A 14,361-nucleotide genomic window follows, 5' to 3' on the forward strand; every position below is an offset into this window, starting at 1 on the left:
TGTCCTATTTTTACTGCGCTTGATTGGACTGTGAATATGAAAAATATATGGATATTAGAGAGTGCTTACAGGACTTTGGCAGGACATCGGCAGGACGAGGCAAGGGAGACACTTTTAATCAACAAAATGGGGCACAAAATCCAGAGAAAACGCCTCGCTGAGCTCAAATAGAATATAAATCGCAAAATAAATAATTCGTTTGAAGCGTATGGACATATTTATTTATTTTCCATTTTCGATTATTTTTGCCTTTTTAGGATTTTTGGATTTTTGGATTTTATTTCCGAAAATTACATAAATAAAAGGACATGGATGCAGTTTGGAGGGTCGGCAGGGCTCATCTCATTGCCGGAATTAGGAATATCAATGTCTTTGGCATTTTTCCTTATAATTTGTCATTCTGTTTGGATCCTTGTGTATCCTTGTAGCTTTTGTGTCCTTCCAATCAATCCATATTACGCCATCTTTGGCTTCGAAGCCAGGACTAGGCCCAGATGGATGAATTGAAGTCCTGCCATTGACTTGCCGGATAAGTCCTGCAGCAGCAAACACAAAATAAAGAAGAAACAGGTGTCCGAATACAACAAAAAAAGGACACGGGAAATAATAAAAAAAAGGGGGGGAGCAGGAAATAGAGAAGTGGGAGGAGAAGAAAAAGAAAGGACGACAGGACCTAAAAATAAAAATCGTGTCTCGTGGTGGTCCTTTTTTTTACGACTTGCTGACAAATGAATGCGTAGACAAATTTAATGAGAGCCGGAAATGTCTTTTCGTTTTCAGTTTTTGTTTTTTTTTTGGGTTTTTCGGGGTTTTCGAACAAATTTATGGGGAGGGTCCTTGCCACATCCCCTCCCTTGTAGCCTTGCCCCTCGGGCTCGGACGCTCCATAAAAATTACGACAGTGTCCGTAAAGTCCGATGTAAAGTCCTTTTCCCATATGCTACTCTGAACCGGAAACCGGAAGGAAGAGGAAGAGCCAGACAAACGGAGAGAAGAATGAGGAGAGGCAAAAAAAGTGAAATAAATGACAACAATAAAATATAAATAAATAAATAAAATTAACTCATAACCACTTAGACAACCGCAGGACAATGCCCAGTGGGAAGTCCTTAGCTGTCTCTCTCTCTCCCTATCTCTCCCTCTCTCTTTTACTTCCTTATTTTATATATTTTTTTCCTCATTTCATTTTGTATTATTATTTTGTGTGCTTTTTTTTCGCATTCGTACCGCAGATGAAGTGAAACTAACAACAACATAATTCAGTGGAGCTCGGGATTCAGGACTCAGGACTCCCGACTCCAGGCCTCCCAACAAAAGGGACAATCTTCATTTTGTCCACTGCCTCTATTAGTGTATGTGTGTGTGTGTGTGTGTGTAAGGATACTTATGGCAGTGCGTGTGTGCCCGGCCGGAAGCGGCTACGGCTACTGCCACTTCAAAAATGCCACCACGAAACCTTCATTTATCAAGTTGACATTTTAATTTATTAAAACAAAATGGAACGAAATGAAATGAGACGCAAGATGGTAGGGGGAGAGTGGGGGTGGGGGAGTGGGGGAGTGGGGGGAGTGGCAGGGGGCAGAGCATGGGCGTGGCTGTCCAATTTTTGAGTAGGAGTTGGGTTTTCCCAAAAAAGGACACTGTTTCAAGCCAGTTTTTCAATTAAATTAAGTTTTAAAGTTCTTCTCTTAAAAATAATTCATAAAATATAGTTTAAATAATATATTTAAACTTAAAAATTAATAAATAAAAATGATATATTATATAAATAGCTCCTATTTTAATTTTAAAGATAAAAAAATTGTGAAAAATGCCGAGACTCGCTGCAAATGAATGTGAAAAAGATGACAGGACTCTGGCAGGATGCCACTTGAAGGGGGGGGTGTGGCAGTAGAGGGGTGGCCTATAAGAAGTAGAGGAGCAGAGTCCTGGGGACATCCTTAACTGCCGCATGACCAAGCGGAATAAGATGCAAGTAAATATGACTGAGAACGTCGCCAGGAAAGCTGTTCGAGCAGCATAAGTACCATAGATATGGATACAAGTCTTTAAGAAGCTTCTTCTTTTTTCTATAAAAAAATATAAAATAAATCAAAAATAAATATTTAAAAAATGTAGAAACTAAAACTGATTTACAAACTAACAATAATTCAAACAGAAATGATTCCAATTCACATAATATTTGCATTTTTCAATCAATTATTCACTTTTGCTTCAAAAAACAATAAGAATTTTAATTTTTTTTTTGGAAAGAAAGGATTACTACCCTCTCTTTCTTTTATGTTTTCTCTCCCTTTCCCCTTCAAGACATAATATTTTGTACATTAAATAATGGCTGTAAAGAAATGTGAAATGAAAATGATAAATAAAATAAAATGAAATATAAATTCCGAGCCAAACAAAAGGTGCACAAGAAATGTAACCCTTCTGCCGTCTCTTTCACTCGATGGCTACCTCTCTCTTTCCATTTCTTTCCACCAAAAAAAAAAAAAAACGGGAGAAAGAAGAAAATTTGAAGAAAATTCTGGTGGTATTTTATGAAGACTGAGCCGCAAGGACTTGAGGGGCGAAACACATTTTAATATTCAAAAAATGTTGGTTTTTCCCGCCAACCATTAAAAAAAAAATAAAATAATAATAATAATAATAGGAAATAGCAACTAATGCTGTCCAGTGGGTCAACGGTGGCTGAGGGAGGGGGGTCAGAGGTCACGGCAGGGGAAGACGCAAATGTCTGGCCGCCTGAATGGCGGTCGCTGGAAGGCTTTTGAGCGATTTCTCTGCCTCGGTTCTGATTCTCAGGGGGGGGGTTCTTGTAAAAAATATACAAAAAAAACAAAATATATATTAATTATTTTTAATAATCAAATAAATCTTAAACTCTATTTTTTAAGGAGCCTGAGAAGCAGCTCGCAGCCTTTTTTTCTCAAAAAAAGACTTTCTTTCTCATAACTCTTTTAATTTTTTCTCAGTGCCTTATCCCACTGCCACGCCTCCATACCTTTAGCGGCGTAAATTGCTTTTCATTTGTTCCTTGTTGAGAGGGGGAAGGGGGTGGGGCAGTGTGGCAGGGACTCGAATGGAAAGGGTGCAGGACCCGAAGAGCTATGGGGGCCGAGAATAAAAAGGAGAAGCCTTAGTGACGAATGGGGGTAAAAAATGGAGCCAGAGGCGTACCAGGTACAAGGGGGAGGGGTAGGGGGAGGGGGAGGACCATGTCCGGCAACAGCTGTCATGACGCCGCGCGGTGGCAACAGTTTCGACTGGCCCTTAAAAAATATGAAATTTAACCACAACGACGACTGCGACTGCGACTTTGCCACAAAAGGAGAAACGCTTTACAAATTGAAACGAAATTTTCTCCAGCACCGCAGAATGGAGGAAAATGAATGAACAACGAAGGTAACAGAAGGGGGTGGGGAGGGGTGAAGAGGTGGTGTGGCAAGAGGGGAAAAATTGTGGGCGGAAAACTGAAAACTAGCGAAGCGGCAGGAATTGAATTGCAATGGTTGGCGTAAGTCAGTAAAGGAAATTAATGTTTATATTTATTAAGCAAGGGGGTTTTCAATTTATTTTAAATTAAAAATATATTTTAAAATAAAAGTTAAATAAAATATAAAATAGTAAAGGCATAAAACAAGCAAACTGACAAGTTAAAATAAAGAAAGTGTTTTAAGAAACTACTATTACTTTCTCTACTATTTTTATTAAATATTAAAAAATAATCCTAATTATATAAAAAATATATATTTTAATGATAATTTTAAATCATTATTTATTAACTAAATCAAGTATAGTTTATACTTAAAAAAACTATAAATATCTTCTAATTTCTTCAAAACTCTTTAAGAAATCCCATAGAACCCCCCCTAATCTTAATTTATTTAATTTAAAATACAACCTTAAACCTTAAATGATGGAAAATCAATCTGTATCACTTGAAATTAATTAATTTTTCCTAAAAACCTTTCAAATGCCCAACAGTTTGCAGTCGAAGCGTGAAATTAAAATGCCCATCGAAGGGTCGGTTTAAAGCTTCAATTCAATTGAAAAATAAAATACAAAAAAAAAAATTTGTTATATAGGAGCTATGATATCAGAATCGATTAATCGGAAGAGCTGTTCAGGTGAATGATGAAATAAAATGCGATGAGCGAGCAATTAATTCGAATATTTAATAATAAATAATAACGCCGCGAATAGGCCATGAATGAGTTAACACATAAATAGGTTAATTTCAAGCCATTTGTTACCCGCTGCGACATTCACCCATTAACCCATTCTCACGGTTGGACCATTGAGTCCAAACAGTGTTACCCCCTTTGCCTTTTGGGGAGAAGCGGAGAACGGAGGACATCCAATCCGCCATTCATGTCCACCTGATCCACTGCGGCCACCGTCGACATTCCGCGAATCCATTCAAAATGAATGCATGTCCATGAAAGGGTGGGGGCTGTTACTGGGTATGGAGGATTTTTTTGTGCCATTCCTGGTTTTTGGCGGGCATCGCTTTCAACATTCTCGCTCCCAAGCCAAGCCCCCCTCGAAACATTAAGCAAAGTGGCCCGCGTTCCATTTGCAACTGACTGTGGGACTGGCATTGCTTTTGATTTTAATGGTTATGCTACTTATCATGTCCTACAACGAGTTGCTAAAAAAAAGGATACTCCTCCCCATCCCCACACTCATCCCCACACCCATCTCCACTCTCTGTTAAAAAGTTACAACTACAAGCTGTCCATCAGGAGGCAAAAAAATAGAAACTGAAACTGGAACAAGGTATGGAACTAGGGAGTACCTTTTTAGGGTTTATATATTTTTTAAACTAATTCTAAACTAATTTAACTAAACATAATTATTGTTATTAATTAATTAGTAGTTAAATAATAAAATAGAAAGCCTTTTATTTTAACTCAGAAACATTGAAATAATTGTTTTTTAATTTGTAATTTTTATTGAAAATAAAATAAGCCTAAGATCTTCAAAGTTTCTTTAGTTTTTAGAGCTCCAAAAACTTTTATTTTGTATATAATTTAAAAATAAATATCTAACTTAAGATATACCTTAATTTTAAATCAAGAATTAAACTTGAAAACCTAAAAACTCATCAGAATTAAGGAAAAATTGAAAACCATTTGATGGCTGCGAATATTTCGCGGTTAGATTTTTTTTCCCCAACCAGGACTTTTCCGGGGAAAATGGTGGAAATAGGAGGAGGAAATAGTAGGAAAATAGTAGGAAAATGGTAGGAAAATTTCACAGCCAGCCAGGAGGCCAGGAGGGGGGGGAGTGACCCAAATATGTTTGCACAAATGAGTTTGGCGGGCATTAAATGATTTGTTTGCCCAGCACGGAATCGAATTAAAGACGTCAGTTGGTCAGTTGGATGGGAAAAAAAAGGGAGGAGGAAGGATTTAGCAGGTGGGCGTGGCACTTATGCCATTTGTCGTCTGTGGCGGAAATTTACACGGAATTCAATCCAAAAAAAAAAAGGGGGGGGGGAAAACAAATAGTAAAATTAAAAATAAAAGTTATATGAACGGGAAAAGGGGGAAACAAACAAGCTCGAACTCTCGTACATGGATGGTAGTAGCCCCGGAGCTCCAAGCTCCAATCCCCAATCCCCAATCCCCGTTCTGGTATTTCGTCTATAAATAAATTAGCATGGCAAACAAGTTGGCAGTTCTCCGCTGAGTCCGAGTGTGAGTGTGTGTGTTAGTGTGCGGCTTGTTACGGCTAAAAAGCTGTTTCCGCAATGAGCTTGTTTCCTGTCCGCAAGGACATGGTTCCTGCTACTGCTGCTGCTCCTGTCATTGACAAGTTAGCTATAAAAACTAAATGCGATGCCCAACACTGGACACTGACATCCAAAATAAGCACAGTGGGGGAATCCCCTTAGCACAGTGGCCTCGTTAAAAGGGGGATTCTCTTCCATAATTCTTAACGAGTTCTGAGATTTTAATTAGAAGTGTTTAATGGTTGAAGGGGTTTTACTTTTTATGATCTTGAGATATATAATTAATTACAGTAATTAAAAATACTAAAATAGTGTTGGTAAAGTTGAATTTTGTAGCTCTAAAAAGATGGCTCTTATGATAACTATTATTTTTTATGATTTTCTTTAAGAACTTAGATCTAAGAGCTTTATTTTTAAAATCCTATATTAGAGACGCCCCCTTTTTTCGCTCTCCTAAAAACCAGCTACACCCCTGGCACTAACAAAAACAAAAATCAGAAAAAAGTCGGGTAAAAAATCTAATTTCCTGTGAACAACATAAAGTAAATGTTTCAAAACTGACGCCCCAGGATGGTGCAGCAAGCTGAAAGGACTAGGCGAGGGGGCAAATTGGAAGAGGAGATGGAAAACCCTCTAGTCATGTATGTATATGTGTGTGTGTGTGAGTGTTAGTGTGAGTGTCTGTGACAACATGGCCGTGGTAACAAATGCGCTACTTCGGCCCGCCATTTGCCATTTTTTTTCCTTCTTTTTTTTTTTTGGTAACGCTCCGGCAGAGAGCCTCTGGCATAAGTTATGAGCCCCGCAATTCGAGCTCCACCCACAGTAGCTCCTCCTGCCGCCCGCCCCCCCCACCTAGTGCCCCTCGCCAATCTGGTGGCATGAAACTGGCATGAAACATGTGACCGAAGCAAAGGGGCAGGGCTGACCAAGAGCGCCCCCTGTCGGCTGCAGACGAAACCGCAGGATCAAGCGGGTTTACAAAAAAAAAAAAAACTAAAAAATGGAGCAGGAAGGGATAAGGATATAAGTTTCGACTATTGGTACCCAATAGCTTGAAGGTTTTCAACAGAGACAAGTTCCTAGACTATAAATACCTGATACTCTGTTTCATTTGCAGCTTTGGTCACTCTAAAAAGCACACTTTTTGTTTAAAACTAATCTATTTCAACTATAAACTTCTAGTTTGAAGAGTGTTTTTTAGCAGATAGTTAGAATAACTATGATTAGTCTAACTTTCATAAGTTCTTAGACCATAAACCCCCAAAACTCTGTTTCATTTACAGCTTTGGTCACTCTAATAAGCATCTATTAAATAAGCAACCAATACACCCTCTATCTCACCAACTACCAGGTACTAAAATCACAAAAAACACCAGCTCCCAAAAAAATGCTGATTAAACCGCACAAGGCACAAAGCAAGCGCTTAGAAAAAAATTGGTCTAGAAATTATTTAAACACGAGACAATTTACAGCGAGCTGAGAAGAGACTTCGTTTTTTCTTTTTTTAAGCCGTATTGCTCATTTTGCATTCGATTGGCTTTAACTTTATTGGCTCATTGGGGGAGCAGGAGCCGGAGAGGAGGGAAGCCAAGCAAATTATCGCAAAAATTTATCCTTGATCGTTTGTCTCGGCGGAAGCGAGGAAGTGTTGCAGGATGAGGAGGCCAAACCGCAGGCTGTGAAGCGAGCAAAAACAAAAAACCCCCCGAAAGCAAAAAAGGTGCAAAAGCGATTCCCAAAGGACACGACTTCCTAAATGTATGGCAGAGTGTGTGTGGAAATTGGCTAAAACGAATTTACACAAATTTATCAACGTGGCCCAGAGAAAGGCAACGAAGCAAGTCCGCCAAGAACTCAACTTCACGTACAACCTCAAACCAAAAACCAAAGCGGAAAGAAAGTGTCAAGTGTGGTCCCCCATGCCATGCCATGCCTACATAACATACATACATATATGTTAGGTCCTTTTGGCGGAAAGCGGAAATGAATCATTTCATTAGAGTTGGCAACGCCTACGACATGAGACACAAGAGCATTAGGGGGGCAGTAGCATGGTAGCAATGGCATTGGGGAAATGGGCCAAAAGCCACAGCGAACGACCCAAGAAATTGCCAAGTAAAATGTGTTTGACACTTAACGTAGGTCGCTTGACCGTTGCCACAACGTTGCGAGGAGCGTCCAAAAAAAAAAAAAAAATATGAAAAAAAATAGTAGGCGTGGCATTAAGTTTCTGCAAGTTGTGCCAGGTGAGCTACCAGAACACTTAACACGTGTAGAACGAACCGTCGAAGCGGAAACGAGGCCAAGTCCCCTCTTTCCTCTTCTCTACAAAAAAAAAAAAAAGAAAATGAAAAGAAAATCCAAAAGGTAGAAACTTGAAAAGCAAAATACTCGTGGGAAAATCCATTTGAATTATATATCCGCAAAGAAATAAATCGGAGAGAGGCCAGAAATCATGGCCAATATGCATATAGATTGTCAACAGCCAAGTAACAATTTAAATTCGCAAACAAAACAGCCAGAAACTAGTTGGCATCAATACGAAATGGAGAAACTATTTTAAATAAAATATTCCGAAATGCACAGAAAACAAAAAGGCGTTAAGGTATTAATTATATAAAATAGAAACGGCCACACTTAAGATTGTCAAAAGTGTCAAAAATAAGAGACATTCAATTGATTAATTATTATTATTTATGATTTATGAAATGTAACTTTTATTAAAGAACATTTGAATTTCTTCAAGTGTCTAGCTACTCTGGCCTCACTTTTTGTTTATTAATTGAGAGTATGGCTTTTGAGGTTTTCAGCATAGATATCTATATATTTTTGATTTATATTCAAATGCAATTTTCCCATTTTCCCTCAAAAGCCTCCCTGCCGTCTTGGCTTCAATTTATTTTCGGAAAATATTTATTCCCCCAAGGGGGGGAATGAGATGGCTTCCCTCCACCGAGATTAGATGGTAAGTTTTAAGTTGCATTTTCCCCACAAAGTTTTCTATTATAATATATGAAAATTTCTTAGCCAGTTTAGGGTTAGGATTTTTTTTTTGGCCGTGTGTCCCTTGGGCTGATGACGGGGCGTATGCGTAATATTCACTTTTATGGCCAAAACACACACACACATTGGCTTCTTTTGTTGCCAAAAACTCAATCGCTTGTCGGGTGGTAGGGGGAGAGGAGTGCGTATTAAATACAATTGAATTTTTTGATGCGTTGACGCGATAAAGGCAACGAAACCGAAAACGCTTTTATGTTTATTCATACCTGCTGCCACCAAGGAAGCGATTGAGAAGCCAGCTTCTCCTCCTCCTCGATTGTATTACCCTTTTCCGCTGCCATCAGCGGAGAAATGGCAGTCATTTTTTTGCATATTTCTTATCAGTAAGCATTTTTTTGCTAATTCAACATTTTTGCAAAAAAAAAAATGGAAGGCAGAGGGCGGGAAGTACTTGGGCAACAGCTTTTTGTTGAACCGACTTTTATGATCCTTTATTTATGCGCCTGATTAGCATCCTTTAGCTCACTCGATTTGCTCTTTCTTGCTTTAAATATTATACATTTTTTGTTTTTGGGGAATTTTAGAATTTGGAAACTCATTTCATTCCCTGTGAAGCCACAAAACAGAACAGAAATCGTATGCATAAGCAATGATTTCATTTCTATATGAATTATGCACCTCAAAAATACTAGACAAGCAAGTGCAAGGACCAAAAAGGATAACCAAAAAAGCAAAAAGAAAAAATATAGGAATATAGTTACTTAATCCTGGCAGAAACATCTTTCAATATAAATTTCAACGGCTTGTCAAGCTGTTTCCTGCAAAATGCCGCTGGCAACTGTAATGGCATCGTTCGTCCTGTGTCCTGAGTCCTGTGCTCCTTCGTCCTTGCTTGGTCCCTTATTCATTGCTTCTGAATCCGGCAAAACTGTATGTTGGGATTGAGAATTCTGGATGGAGGACTCTGTAGTAGTCCTGTTGAGTCCGTGCACGGCATTTTGCAGGCGTTGTTGTCCTTCTCGTCCTAGTCCTCGTCCTCGTCCACGTCGTCGTCGTCGTCTCTATTACATTACTGATTGTTTTCGTATGTGTGTGTGTGTGTGTCTGTGTGTGTGGCAGTCCCCTTTATCCTTAGTCCTTTCACTCGTAATTCTGTAATATTTTGCCTTGCTGCTTCCATCATCAATCCCCACTATAGTGGCAGTGTGTGTGTTTTTCCAACTGTCGTTTACCATTCATTCTGGATAAATACAAAATGAAGATGATCCTTCGGGAGCTTTAGTTATTCAATTCCACATGTACTAAATTTAATCTAGCATCCGACTGGCATTTCTCAGTCTGACTACGACTCTCTCCAGACTCCCCATTGCCCCTACACCTTGGATCTCTGTCCCTGAGATGTCCTAGTTATCCTTTATTAAATAAAAATCCTTAACTTATAGCTTCTTAATATCTAAATTATTTTTAATAACTCTTTAGATATCCTTTATTTTTTTGGCCAATTTTATTGCACATTTTGTCGTAAATCTTTAGATTTTCTCGTTGTGTCCTAGTGTCCTGGGCCTCCTTGTTTGTTGGCTTTCTAATTTTTCCTTTTTACAGTATGCTTGTGTGCCAAATCCCTGCTGGAGCCTGGCTGCTTCGGAAATCTATCTATTTTTCCTGTGTCTCAGGCTTGGGCTCATCCTAGCCTTCCAGTTTTCATCCTGATGTCCTAGTGTCCTGCTGACAGGCTCAGTCACACAAGCGGACAGTTGGCATTTTTATGCGACTCTCTCTCTGTCGGTCTCTTTCTCTCTCTTCAGTCCAGGACCTCCTCTGGTCTGGTCTGGTCTGGCATGGGACGAGTGTCCTTCTCATTGCGTTTTCCAAATGCGTTTTGCCGCCTTTGGCACTCCTTGTTTGCCCCCCTCCCATGCGTGTGTGTGTGTGTGTGACTTGTTTACCCATTTGAGTCGAAGCAAGAAACTGCAATGCCACTATCCTCCCCGCCCCAGTGTCCTGTGAAACGTGTGTTTGCTCATCTTGTTTGCCTACTGCTGCCTATTTATCTTTTCTTCGTCCTGCATTTGGCTTTGGCTTTCCCAGAGATCTCCCTCCGCAGAGCCGACCTCCCACCCACCCACTGCTGTCGCCACTTTGTTATTGCTGCATTATCTTTCAAATGGCATATTTATAGGATTTCGCCTGCTTGCTCTCCTCTCCTCTGTCTTCTGTCCCAGCCCAGCATCGAATGTAGTTTATTGGCAGTGGCTCAGTGCGCCTGATGCGCATTTCCTCAATCAGCTCGTCAGGACTTCAACGGACAGACCGACAGGCGGCCAAGTCTAGCAAACAGTTGAAGGAGCAACTGGCCAGAGAGTCCTGCCAAATACAGGACACCAAAAACTTGGCCACAGCCACCAAAAGCTGCCAGGATCTCCCGAAGAGACCAACCATGTGACAAGAGTTGGGAAACTGAGATAAGTTTTTCGGGAAGTATTGGAGAGGTTTCAACAAATAATTAATAGATCTTCGTGGTAATCTAATTTTGAAAGATTTTTTAATGTCTTGGATAAGAGAGCATGTCGGAATGAGAAACTATCGAGATTATCGATTACTTTTCCCTAAAAAACTCAAAACTATCGATAGTTTAAATTAAGTTTAATAATTTCTCTGATAACTATTACTCTGATAACTATTTCTATGATAAAGTATCGATAAGTCTCTCCCCAAACCCCCTTAACTATCGATAGTAGACTCTCCAAACAATCACCCTTTCGCTCTCACCTTTCAATTAATAAATTTGCCTTTACAATTTGAATTGATTTAATGTCAATCGAAGACTCCTCCACAAATAATTTATATTCCGAATCATTTACCAAAATTCAATTATTTCCCAACCAGCCGCCATCCACTGTGCCATCTCGCTTTTGGGGCGAGCCACTTTCGAGGCCACTTTGTCTGTTGCTCCTGATTCTCCTGCTCCTGCTCCTGGTCCTGCTGCTTTCGGCTTCGATACACAAACTTTTACTTAACCATTTCGTACACAGTAAATTCATTTTCTCAATTGCCTCTCACCAATGTCGATGTCGCTGTCACTGGAGGAGAGATGATTCTCCTTCCTCCTTCGCTGTTCGCCGTTGACCTGCTTTTTTTCCCCTTCTGCTGGTGGCTAGTGGCCCTCTTATTTTGTCGTCCTTCTCGTCCTTGGCCATATTTTATTTGTGTTTATATTTGTTTGTATGCATGTGTAAATATTTTATTTTCCCTTGATTTTTATTATATTTGTCCGAGCCCGTTCGGATAAAACGTAATTCCAACTGACCCGGACAGAGGCTCAGCCGCCCCATCAACTGCCGACAATCGACCGAGTTTTTGTGTTTTATGGTGAGAAATCAAAGCGTCACACGTGGCGTATGAGCAATGTGCGGTGCGGCTTAGTAGCGCCTCTGGGCCAGAAGGCCCCATGTCATTGCCATTGCCATGTCGGTAGTGCATCGCACTAGGCCCTCTCTCATATTCGCATATGAAAATTGCATCAACTTTCATTTAAAACGATAATGGGAAATTGAATTTCCCATCGAGTCGCACCATTCTCTGGCAGCAACAGCAATCCACTCCACTTTCAGAATCACCGCCACAATCCGCACACAAAACGAGGTAATGGAAATGCTAATTGGTAATCCATACCCACGCCAATTGGAGTGCGAATGTAAATACGGATGCGAATATATGGTATATGGGGAGCAGGGATATATCCTCCTGTTTTTGTCCTGTGGCTTGGCCATCTCATATTCAGGCATCAGGCATCAGGGAAAGGGAGTCTATAACTAAACCATAGCCTTAGTAACTATTTGAGTCATAGTTATGATAGACCCTTCCACTTTAATGGAAGAGGTTTTAGGGACAAGTGACACCAGGACTCTCCCCTCATCAAATCAGAGCCACATCCCTCCACAAATCACTTTGTTGGCCATTCGTTTTAGCTTAGTAACTTTTATTTAGCAACCTACTGTATCATTCATGGCAACATTACTCATTCGAGTCCTTAGTTTAATGGCGACTCCCGATTTAATTCGATTCGATCAGGAGTCGCTTAGATGCCTGAATGCTTTCCGGACACGCGATGAAACACCTTTTAATTTAACGCTGACTTTTTATTATCATTGCGAGTGCTGTTTGGATTTATTAACTTGGCTTTTATGGGCCAGGACTGTCCTTGGATATCCTTCTCCCTAGCAATTAGAGCGGAGGTGTGGCAGAGTCGGCAAAGGCCTGTCTGACAAAATCAGGGCTAAGGAATTATCGATCCGTTCTACAAATCTTGGTTGCCTTTCACCCGATTTTTTTTGTGGAGTGAGGCCATGAATTATTTATTTGTGCGGACATGAATTATTGTTATGAAGTTTATTGCAAACAAATTGCGTCCTGGGACAGTGGAAATCAATAGCAAATAAATAAAAGCGCCAACAGTTTTTGTGGCTTTCGTTGAAACAACACCCAGTGCGTGAGTGGATGGGGGAGGAGGTCCTGAATATAGGATGGTCAAGATACGGAATACGGAATACGGAATACGGGCTCCAGCTTTCAGCTTTCAGCATTCAGCTTTCGGCACTGAACTGACCGATCCGAGAGTTATGTTTGAGCAGACAACAATGGGCAGAGATGATATACCCCACGAGGGCACCACGAGTGCCCCACGAACCCCAAAAACAGAGTACCCCGTAGCATTTTGTGGGCAGAGCCATCAACAACATGCACAGGATATGGCTGAGCGCTGCGGGCGATTCATGAAATTTAATGAAGCAGGCCAGCAGGACTATGGGTAGCAAAGGGGCCAATGGGGGTATGAGGTATGTGGTATGAGGTATGAGGTCCTGGGACCAGATTCGCATGACTGCTCGACTCGCGGCGGTTACACAAAAAGAAAATAAAACAAAACACATCGAACAAACACACGAACGAGTAACATAACTACACAAAAATAAATAAAGGAATTAGGTATCCTTGCAATAAAAACACAAATATTTGTATTTCCAGCTAATTCGTGATATTCTATCTATATATGGGCCGTGTAAGGGATATTATTTTCGAAGGACAAACAGCTGATAGAAGTGTAGAAAAGGGCGTATGAGTTGTGTGTTTGAAGTTGGCTTTTTAATTAAAATGAATATTTAATTGGAATTGTAATTAGGAGTTAGTTGCGGGCAGTAAGTTGAAGGCGAACCAAAAGGACAACTGTCCGGTATCTGTAACTCTTACCTGGCATTTTTTTGGCGGGGCAGAGGGACAGAGCATCAATTTCTGATTAAAAAGGATAAACACTGCCGCATGCTTCGGTGAACAGCTACAGGATAACCGCCGCCAAGGATGAGGTCGCTGGCGATGAAAGCACACAATCTCTTGTGTTCTCTCGCCGCCAGACAAACACTGGGACATTAAGGATATTAAAAGCAACCGCAGTGCGAAAGCACTGAGGCCAATGGCAAGTGACAAGCGGGCGTGGCAAGAGGCGGTGGCATGCCTCACTTCCACCATCCCTCCCATCCTTTACGTATTCGATTTCAATAACATTTAGTGGCAATTTCTTTTCGCCTGTTTGGCGCATTTAACGACAGCAACGCTGCCCATTAAGC

The 14,361-nt window shown here is 40.4% G+C and overlaps 1 protein-coding gene across 2 annotated transcripts in view; it reads right to left on the minus strand.

Annotated features, from left to right (window-relative positions):
- Nucleotides 1-14,361, minus strand: part of LOC6504684 (chaoptin) — a 153,437-nt gene that overhangs the window by 77,488 nt on the left and 61,588 nt on the right. The window lies entirely within an intron of this gene.

Source organism: Drosophila ananassae, chromosome XL (assembly GCF_017639315.1).
Source record: "Drosophila ananassae strain 14024-0371.13 chromosome XL, ASM1763931v2, whole genome shotgun sequence".
NCBI lineage: Eukaryota > Metazoa > Arthropoda > Insecta > Diptera > Drosophilidae > Drosophila > Drosophila ananassae.